This window comes from Octodon degus, unplaced genomic scaffold (assembly GCF_000260255.1).
Source record: "Octodon degus isolate 3935 unplaced genomic scaffold, OctDeg1.0 scaffold00003, whole genome shotgun sequence".
Classification (NCBI taxonomy): domain Eukaryota; kingdom Metazoa; phylum Chordata; class Mammalia; order Rodentia; family Octodontidae; genus Octodon; species Octodon degus.
In genome coordinates, this window is record NW_004524579.1 from 32068310 (window position 1) to 32079166 (window position 10857).

Consider the following 10857-nt stretch of genomic DNA (forward strand, 5'->3'; position numbering starts at 1 on the left):
TAGGAAGTGTTCCTCCATAGAAGAATAAAGCTTTAATGTAATGGCATTAAATGCTAACTACTCTTGAGCTGGCCAGATAGCTCAGCCGATTAAAGGGCTGGCCAGATAGCACAGCAGATTAAAAGGGCCAGAGGTTTAATCCCCCGCATGCTGTGCCAGCCCCGCCCCCAGGGCAGGCTGCAAAATGAGACTGAGCATGGTGATGCACCTGTAATCCCAGCACTTAGGAGGCCGAAAAACAGGATCACTATAAGTCTGATCTCTGTAGTGAGATCCTGTAGACCCTGTACTAAATACATTTTTTAAAAGTAACTACTCTTTAAGTTTGATTATTCTAGAATACCTACATATTAATCTGACTGTCATGGAATTTTACTGAATGGCCTAGTAATAGCCACATTAGTATCTGCCCCCTAAACACTTATCACAGAGTTCATATTAAAGAATTCTCCATTGCCCAAAAAGAAGACTGCCATTTCTTTGCCCTTGTCTTCTACAAAGTATCCTGGATCATAGCTGGTAACAGCATCATTTGTTAGGGGTGCATCTGGTCATAATGAATCTCAGAGTGGAGCCAACCACACCTGACAGTAATTGGGTGGTGGCTGGTGGTTTATGTTAGGAGTGTTGAGTTACATGATATCAGTAAATCCAAAGACTGAGTTCAATTAAATGGGCAAATGGTCCATCAACCATGCTTCTTTAGTGAAACACCAGTTTTATAAAAAACAAAACAAAACAAACAATAAAAATACTCTCTGAACATCAAAGCTCAGCTGACCTTTGCTGGCTCACAATAACCTGTGTGTTTCACACACACAAGAAGGGTTGCACATGGGCACTCAACAGAGGACAGTGCATTTTGTGGAACTCTCCCACATTCTTCTCTGTATCTGTCTTGTAGGTATTAATCTGTATTGCAATACAGATTAATAAATATAAATTTATAATCATAAGTCCAACTTCCTTGCAATAAATATAATCATAAGTGTAATAGTGTCTTTAATTAATTCTTTGAGCTTTATCAAAAATTATCAAATCTGAGGGTGGCTTTGGAAATTCCCTAATGGCAGGTCCTGGACTTACTGTAATTGGTGAACTTGTCCCCAGATTTACTCCTTTTCAAAGTCATTATGCATGTGCCCCCAGAAACCTGCAGACTAGTTCAGATGAGAAACATTTGAGGAACAGGTATATACAAATATGTCAAGCAGCCATGCTACTAAACAGGAACAGATGGGAGAAAACAAGGCACTTGACAAGTCTTTATGAAAGAAATGTGATGCTTTAAGGGCTTAAAGAAAACCAGAAGTTGGACTGCAAGTGAGGGGGAACACTAAATCTATAAAGAAATAAGGAAAAGTGAAAGCACGAAGGTGGGGCAATGTGTGATGCGAAGAACATCTGAGATGGAAGACTGACGCAGGTGACTGTGGTTAGCTTCCCAACTGTCCCATCACTCCCATGATTAATCTAAGCCACCAGGGATAATCCCAATCCTCTTTCTCAGACACTTGTTTGGGAATGACCATAGTAACCAGCTCCAGTCAATGAGGCATGAAGGGAAGTACTTGGAGGCAGTATCTGGGGCACATAGACCAAGGGCCAAAATGTCATTTAAGAGATTTAGGCCCACTGTAAATGTGACCCAGGACATCATAGAACCTAATGGGTATATGAAAAAGATCTGGTGGCAATATACAAAATCAAATATAAAGGGGGGGGGAAGCTAGAGGGACAAGGAACAGATGGAAATTACTGTAGTAATCTGGGAAGAAGGTTAACAGAAACCTGCATGTGAGCAGTAACATGAAACCGTGACAATGGGGAAAATGTTAATAGGGATTCGACAGACCAACTGAGAATCAGGGTTCAAAGCTAAGTGTGAAGTTTGAGTATGTGCCAGTTAGCATTAGTTTTTAAAAAGGATTAACAAGGCATGCAGGCATGTGTTATTGAACAGAAGGGAAGTATTATTAGGGCTGATAAGAAAGGAAGAATGCCATTAAGAACCGAGGCTCGTCCTGGCTTTCCCATCTGCCAGCCTGGTAATGTCGACTTCTCATTCACATGGCTTCTTCTCGAGGTCACTCAGTGGTTGCTGGAAATCCAAACATGGGTCTTAATTAGGATTAAGGTGGCACCAAGTGGATGGCTGTTGGGCTACCCCACCCTCAATGTCTGCCACATACCAGGTGGTTAAATAAAGATATGAAAAGAATCAAAAGTTTTGATTTTTATTTAACTACTAAGTAGGCATGTTCCTGAGTATAAATTTCTTCCTTATTACATTTCTTCCTCAAATCTTCCTTGACGTACTAAATCTAAGAGAAATTTTCCTGGGTAGTCTGAATCATCTTCCTGCTCTAATTCTTGAACATAATCCTTCTTGCCTCTCTATAGATCTTCAGGAATATGGCAATAGACTATTATTTTCCAAAATTTCAGAAAAATAAAATTATGACTGCTATAGTTGATGTAAGTGACTAAGGAAGGCCCGTGTGCTACAGGCTTTGTCTCTAGTATGGCCTGCTGGGAGGTGGTAGAGCTTTTAAAAGTTGGGTCCTGGTAGGAAATTAGATAATGCGGGGGGAGGGTCCTTGGGAATAGGAAAGGGAACACTGGGGCCCTGGCGCACCTCTCTTCTCCGTCTTTGCTTCCCGCTGCAGTATGCTTCCTCCACCACATACTCCCACCAACGCAGTGCAGTACCACAGGACTAAAGGCAGATGGCCACCCAGCAATGCACTGAATCCAACAACTACGAGTCAAAATAAGTCTTTCTTCCTTATAAATGCATTATCTTAGGTATTTTGTCACAGTGACAAGAAACTCATTAATTCCCTGAATGGATTTAAAATTCCATGAGAGTTGAGTGTTTTTTTGTCTTCTTTCGCTTGAGATAGGGTCTTGCTATGCAGCTCAGGCTGGCCTTGAGTTCACACAGTAGCCCAGGCTGGTCTCAAACTCGTAATAACACTCCTGCCTCCGCCTCCCATGTGCTGGGTTTACAGGTGTGCACCACCACACCCGGCTGAGGGTGTTTTTAACTGAGTAATAATGTGCCTGCCTTGACACGCTGTTAGCTGTCTTTGGTGTTAGATGACTAATTCATCCTGTTCCCACAGCAGCTCCTGATAAGTCTGTTTACCTCCAAAAGCCACAATAGTTTTTAAAAATAACAGTCACAGCTGCAAGGTTGTGGTTTTACCATTTATGACAGTATATTAAGTAACTTTCTGTTTAGGGGAGACAGAGAAAAGAAAAGGGGTTCAATCATAACCCTGTTTACCATGAAGGATAATGCATCACAAACAGTGCACTGTGCTATATTTCTATTTGTATCCTTCCCGTCAAGTAGCTACATTTCTATTTCAGTATAACTAGATTTGTTGAGTCCACAGCTTTTGTATAAATCATGTTCTATCCAACAAGGCTTCTTACAGCTTCCTATCAACCTTCCTAACATACACAAACTCTTTACTTTCATTCTCTCACTCCAAAGGAATCAAACCACTCAGCAAAATGCAAAGTAATTCCCCCAGAGTATATTCTAATCCCTATAAAAATCACCAGGGTATTTTGTTTTGTTTGCTTTTTGGGTTTTGAGGAGGAAAAATTACTTCTATTTGTGAAATACATTACCACTGAGGGAGCTAAGCACTGTGCTGGGTACTTTATTAGCATAAATTCATTAAACAAAAACAGAAAATCAGGGTACAGATGATCTTAATTTGTGTCAGCTGAAACCAGCAAAAGCTTCAGTGGAATTAAATCAGTGGCCCACCCTTTGGTGGCTTTTTCTTGTTCAATTACATTCCCTGCAGGGAATTTTATAGCAACTACGGCAATCCCAGGAAAAGGGCACACAATTACACAACTTTGCATGTAATGGCAAGAGATTGGCAGGCCCCTTGATTCCAGGGGTTTGGGGACCCCAGATGAAGAATCCTGCAAGGAAGCAATGGTCTCAAGCTTTTATTAATTTTTTTAAAAAGAATGTCCCAAATCTATGAATACTTATCTTAAAATTTTATTAGGTATGGGGCTGGGGAGATGGCTCTGTAGAATAAGTGCTTGCCTGGCAAACACAAGGACCTGAGTTCAATCCCCAGTTTAAAAAAAAAAAAAAAAAATTATCAGGTAATAACTCTACAAATATGCACACAATAAAACTCAAAATTTTAATAGCAAAGTGTGAAATGAATATATTAGGCCAAACATATTTCTCCCAATGAAGGAACATCCCCTACCTGTGCATACCCTACTTCGAATGTTCTTCCTCAGGGACTCTGGTTCAGTCACCAAGAGCTGCCAGGATACCCTGAGAGGCAGTTTCATGAAGCAAAAACTTCAAGAACTACAGAGAAAAAAATAGCCAGACCCCAAGTAAAAACAATCCTCAGCACCCCATGACTCACAAGCTATATGTTCCCCATCTCGTACATAAAAGATATAATCCTTGTAAAGGATTTCTCAGCAGATTTTGCTGGCAAAGATCTGACCATTCACACAGAAAAATTATCTGATTTCCTTTAAAGAATCACTCTGCCTCCTATTAAACTTTCAGGTTACCACCATAGTGTACCTGAACAATTAAACTGTTAATCTCTTATCACAGGAAATCAGCCTGAGGCCTGAGTGGGGAACAGTATCCTAGAAAGAGAAGACCTCTACATTCAAATCCCCCTTTCTACCAGCATGGCTAAGCCATTTTACAGTTTCCATAACTCTTAAAGGGGGATAAACCAATACAGTTATTGCATGGTTAACCTTCAAAGATAACTTTAATGGTGAATGTGTTTTGTAAATTATAAAATTCTATGTAAAGAACAAAAACCCTGTACTTTTACCATAAAAGCAAAGCTAAATAATTGGAAAAGTAACTATTACCCAAAAAAAAATGCCCTTATAATCAGTGCACAAATTTATAGTCTATTAAAGACCCTATGAGATACGTTGATTAAATCACCACAATGTCAAGTCCCAATCCAACAGCTACTCCAGCTGGCCCTAATATAACCGACAGTCCTCACCCTACCTGTGGACTTTGTAGAGGAAACTGGAGTACTTTTCTTGCAGAGGTCACATATACATTTCAGAAGAAAAGACAGGCAGCAAGATTAAGCTATAGCAGCCCCCCTGGAGGCTTAGAGGCCAGGTTGCACCAAGATTAGGACGGCCCCCCCAACTCTCATCCCCCCGCCTCCTGACCCCACTCTGTCACCCTTGCAATCCACTGCTTCCTAGGCATGTAAGCAGAATGAGCAACTGTTTCAGGGGAAAGGAAGTGTGTGGCTGGAAAGGCTTTGAGATCTTTGAGGCCCTGAATGCATGTCTAAAGTCCCTTGTGTCCGGGAAACACAGGCCAGAGATACTCTTCATGGATTAAGTCATTGAAGATGACTTACACATACGTTTTTAAAGCTTCAAAATTTATTGCTGTACATTTTCTCATAGCATTTACTATGGAAATATCATAGTGCAAATATTTGGACTTTATAGCATTTGAGAGATCACAAAGCTTTTGATATCTTTTGCAATAATTTATGAAGACCTATATTATCCAAGTTATATTATTTTTAAATTCAAACAAATAGTTTTGTAGTCAAAGAGATTACATAATGATCTCTACATCTCCCCTATAGAGCAAAAAACAAAAACAAGCCAAAAAAAAAAAAAAACAACTCTGGAAGCCACGAAGGCACTCCCTTCTTGAAAACACATACATCCAACAGTTTTCCAACTGCATGATTCTTTGTTAAGTCACAAATTCATTCATCACTTACTGACAGGCTTGTATGTGCCAGGCACTGTGCAAGGCCCTAGGGAAAGTAGAATGAAAACACGCAGTTTCGGCTTTCATGATGCTTACAGAGTAATAGTAGAAACAGACATCCCAAAAAATATACAATACAATACAATAAAGTACTTCCACAGAGGTATTCACAAAGTATAGTGGGAACTCGGAAGGAGGAAAAGAACATCTGCCTGGAGAAACTAGGTACGTTACAGAGGAGGTAGCCACTGAGCCGAGACTTGACCAGGATTTATTGCCGAAGAGATAGGCAGGCAAAGGAAACAACAGGTGCAAAGACATGGAGGCTCAAGGAGATAAAGGGAGCAGTAATGCAGTTTTTTTTTTCTTGAGCCAAGAGTACAATGAGACAGTAATATAATGACGCTCAACAGTGAGGCAGTTACAAGGTCACGAAGGGCCTTTCAACCATCCTGTTCATTCTGCAAATATTTACGGAGTGCTCACTATGCACCAGGAACTAGGCCAAGTGCTGAGGCTGAAACAGAGAACAAGACAGACACATCCTTGCTCTCGTGGAGCTTACATTCTAGTAGGAGAAAGACCAAAATAATCAGCAAGTAAGTAAAATACAGATTTAGAAATTTTCTACAAAGGAAACAGAGTACTGAAAACATAGTATTAGGGTAGGGATAGTTAGGGTTATCAAAAAGTACCTCTTGGAAGTGACTTAAAAATAACATTGGGGGTAACAGTAGTGTTCTATGAATACACACTACACACCAGGCACTGTGCTAAACACTTTATAGACAGTATCTCACTGGATCCCCACAATAACTCTATGAGGTAGGTATTATTATTTCACTGAGGAGGAACAGGATCAAAGATTCAGTAACCTGATAAGTCACACAAATGGCAAAAACCAGGAGTCAGACATAGGATATCCTAATCTCAAAGTGCTTGCTCTTAAAACTAACTCTAAGCTACTCTATTCCTACTAGTGAGGAATTCTGAGCAGGGAAGGGACTGGACCACAATGCCCTATTTTGACTCACTCTGATGACCTACACAGAGGAGACGAAAGAGGAAAGAAAGAGACAGTGAACATGTGAAGTAAAGGAGGCCACTGAGAGTCCAGAGGAGAAGGAAGGCTTGCATGCAGATGGGATGGGCAAAGGATGAGGTGCACATGTGAAAGGTACAGTTAATACAGTAGCTCTCACAGGACTGACAAATGTCACAGCCAAGGGGGAAAAGGGACATGCGGGACCACTCCTCAGCTGCTTCTGCTTTGCTTTTATTCAAGTTGGGAAATGCAAGATGGCGGTAAGTTTGTGGGGATGAGATGATAACTCAATTTTGCACATGCTGTTGGTATATTGGGAACATCCTGGACTTATAGAACAGTCCCCAGTAGAACACCATGGTTTTCAGATCTTGTCTCTACCTGAGCAAAGTATACAAGAAAAAATGTTTTACAGTGTGTACACTGTTTTTACTTTTACAAATCTGTTTAGAAAAGCACAGCTATCTTGGTTGGATTGCATTATAAAAATATATGATCATCAAGGTAAACCTATCCCAGCTTGACTGCAAATAAAGGCTCAGGGACTTTAGGGAGGAAAAAATACTTTGGCTATGCTTCTAATTAGTCATACTTGCTCCTAAAAAGAAACTGATGTTAACTCCCCACCCACCCCACCTGGGAAATTGATGGACCAACCATTTGAAGTCTTCCCAAGACCAAGACCATGAGGATCCCTGCTCACCCAAGAGCAGGGCTGTTCCAAGGTAATTTTCATCCTGTGGCCTAGGGTTCAAAGTTGAATATAAATCAAAAATTCCAAGAAGTATTTCCATAGTTTAACAATACAGGTCTGGAAACACAGCAATCCAGATTTAGCCAGTTATATTGCTTTAGGGAACCTCCTTCTCTTCTCCTTTGAGAATTAAAAGAAGCTGGAGGCACTGATAGCAAAATGTATGAACTGGTACAGAACTGTAACACAAAATTGATGACATCCTTCACCACATCACTTGGGGATCTAATTTTATTTTTATTTATTTACTTACTGTGGTGCTAAGGATTGAACCCACAGCTATACTAATAAGATAATAAGAGCTCTGTCAAATCTAATTTAAAATGAAATCGTAAGTTTGAAGTACATAAACTATTCCTATAGAACATACTTTTTTGTTCCATTTCTCAGTTTGCTTCAATTTGATTATAACAACCCCTTCCTTGAATTATATCTCAATTTAAACATTAATGAACATAGCAAGGCCAACTGAAATAATCAGATTGTCAGGAAATTTAACTTAAGGAAAGAAATGGAAGTGGTAATGAAAGTTAGGCTATGAGTTTCAACAGAAAAAAAAAATTAAAACTTTGGAGGCTGGATACTGATTAGTACAGAATCACAATCTGGCTCATTAAGCAGCTCTGCTTAGGTGCCTCTCACTGTGCTAAGGGTCTAACACTGCACTTATGATCTTAATAAGCTACTTAGAAAGTAAAAACTGCTTTAGCAAAAACATGAACTTCAAGTAACATCTAACAGGTACCTGTGTACCTAACTCATGCTGAGAGAAAGGAAAAAGCCTTATTCTTTTAATAGATCTGTCAGAAATACTAGTCACAGGCAAGGGAAAAAATACACCACTAGGTGACAATGTAAACTTCTGGTGCAAGCTCGATTCTCAGCACGTCTGGAGGCATATCACGAACACATACATTGTCTTCCACCACCTCCGTTTCAAACCTAAGGCCCAAGGATCAAAGCTGGATATGTGTCAGGAATGTTAATGAGAGGCTACTTATTGTGTGTACTCTTTTAACAGAAAAACTTCCAATCAGTCTGTGAATATAATCATTTATTTTTCTTTACAGTGATGATGGAAGAATGTACAGGTGTCCCCTTTCAATAAAGTATAAAAATCTGTTTATATACAGTGAAGTCACAATAATCTTTCATTGGGAAATTTATTTGGTACTCTTGGTTTGTTTATATTAAAACTGTGGGGGAAACAAATATTTCATGTAAGTGCTACATTTCCAGTAGATTGCACCTTGCATGAAAAGCTCAGCTTCATCTTAAGGTCCTTCTTGATATTACAAAACACTAATTTTAGGTCCTAGGACTCAAAATAAACATCATTTTTTAATAATAGATATATACATCAAAAATACATCTAAAAAGGCATTGGTTAGTGCTATTATTAAAAAGCTCTATGGGCTCGGGTACATTTTTTTCTTACAGGCAAAACCCAGTGGAAATGTTTTTATTCAATTTCTAGTAATTTGCTCTTGGGGAAAGTCAGTCCAAAGTGACCTGCAAGAAAAAACAAACAACTTAAGTAATTCAATGATTTTTCAGTGAAAGATCAGCAAAACTAATTAAAAAAAAAAAAAAGTTAAATTTCACTTAGAATCTGCTTTAACTCTTGATTGCGCATTTACAGTATTTTACAAATAAATCCTTAAAATATTCCCCTAATGTTTCAAATGTTCTATTTTGGTAGCCTGTAATACATTTACTTTTCAAGGAAATGATATGTATCCCTTTCTCCAAGTCTTTTCTACCTAAAATTAACTAAATCAGCACAATAAGGTCATACAAATGAAAGCTCATAATCACCAAATGCAAACATACAGTATTTTGAAAACATTTCTACTTACAATGATTTTCCCTCATAAGGATTAATTTCACCTAGACCATTTATAAATGATAGATATGCACTTAAGTCTTATTTATTCCAAGTGAAATGGTACTGTACAATTGAAAATTGAACTATGTATGTCTTTAGTATGATATCTCATTCACAGTTAAATATTTTAACATCTTTTTTTATAGTTACCATCTTGCAATCATTCTTAAAATGTTGTGAGGACCTAGTCATTTATATAATTTAAGTGACAGAGTAAATCTCAACCTGTTATTTAAATAAATAAATGCAGGTCACCTTGCTAATAAAGGAACCTTAAGAAGGCGTGTAGTATGGAGAGACACAACCTGAAGAACCAGAGGCTGAAAGAGTCGCAATCTCTTACCAGCCTCATGTGGTTGGCCACGTCCCTCTCTGCCAACCGAAGTGAGCCGTATTCCTGACAATGAACATCTAATTAAGTCACGCAGCCATGGTTCCTCTTAAGCATTTTATGTATATTTTAGGCTAAGTAATGCAGGTAACTAAGGAGTACTTGTGAATCCTCTACAATCTACAAATCTACTGGCCTATTCCAATGCCATTCTCAAGGTTACAGTATGACAAACTAGCAGGAATCTTTCCCTACACCAAAATAGTGGCCACTTTTAAGGCCTAAAACTCTTACCACTTGACATTAATAAATTTGTAATCACTACTATCCGCATTTGTGCAAGGCAACTTGCCTAAGACACTCGCTTATGTAAGGGATCTGAATGCCGTCCAGCTATCAACCTGCAAGTCATCCACAAAGGAAGCACAGAGCTAGCTAACCCTTCACTACATGATGGCCCTGATTATCCCAAACTGACTTCACAAGAGAAGTCTAAGAGCCTACTTTACAATAGCTAAATCTTGGAAGCAGCCCAAATGCCCATCAACTGATGAATGTGATAAAGATGTTGTTTTTATGTATAATGGAGAATAAAGAATAAACTTCAGATATTTCTAGGTAAATGGGTGCAACTTGAGATCAGACTTTTAAGTGAAATAAATCAGGACACACATATTTAAATATTTCATTGTTCCTCTGCTGTGAGAAATTGAAAGGGTAAATAAGGAGCAAAATGTGTGACAGATACTGGGAAGTAGAAAAAAAAATACTCAAATGGGAAGGGAAACAAAAGAGAGGAGAGGAGGAAAGGAAAGAAGGGAAAAAATGGAAACAAAGCTTTATTAATGAGAGGAAGAGGGGCTGAAGAGGGAGGGGTGGAATGGGGAAGAAAGAATCAAGATACATTATGCACAGGTACAAATTCCACATGATGTGTGATCATTCATTATATGTATCAAAAATGTACCAGTGGGGCTGGTGAGATGGCTCAGTGGTCTAAAGCACCTACTTAGAACAAGCGTGGCAAAGCACAGGGACCGCGGTTCAATCCCCCAGCACC

At 39.0% G+C, this 10857-nt stretch overlaps 1 protein-coding gene across 1 annotated transcript in view; it reads right to left on the bottom strand.

Moving 5' to 3' along the window:
* Positions 1–8615: 8615 nt before the first annotated feature.
* Mbd2 (methyl-CpG binding domain protein 2) overlaps positions 8616–10857 on the bottom strand; it is a 70482-nt gene continuing 68240 nt past the window's right edge. The window contains exon 8 of the mRNA XM_004623728.2: positions 8616–9090. The gene's annotated coding sequence lies outside the window, so the exon portion shown is untranslated. The remainder of the gene's footprint in view (positions 9091–10857) is intronic.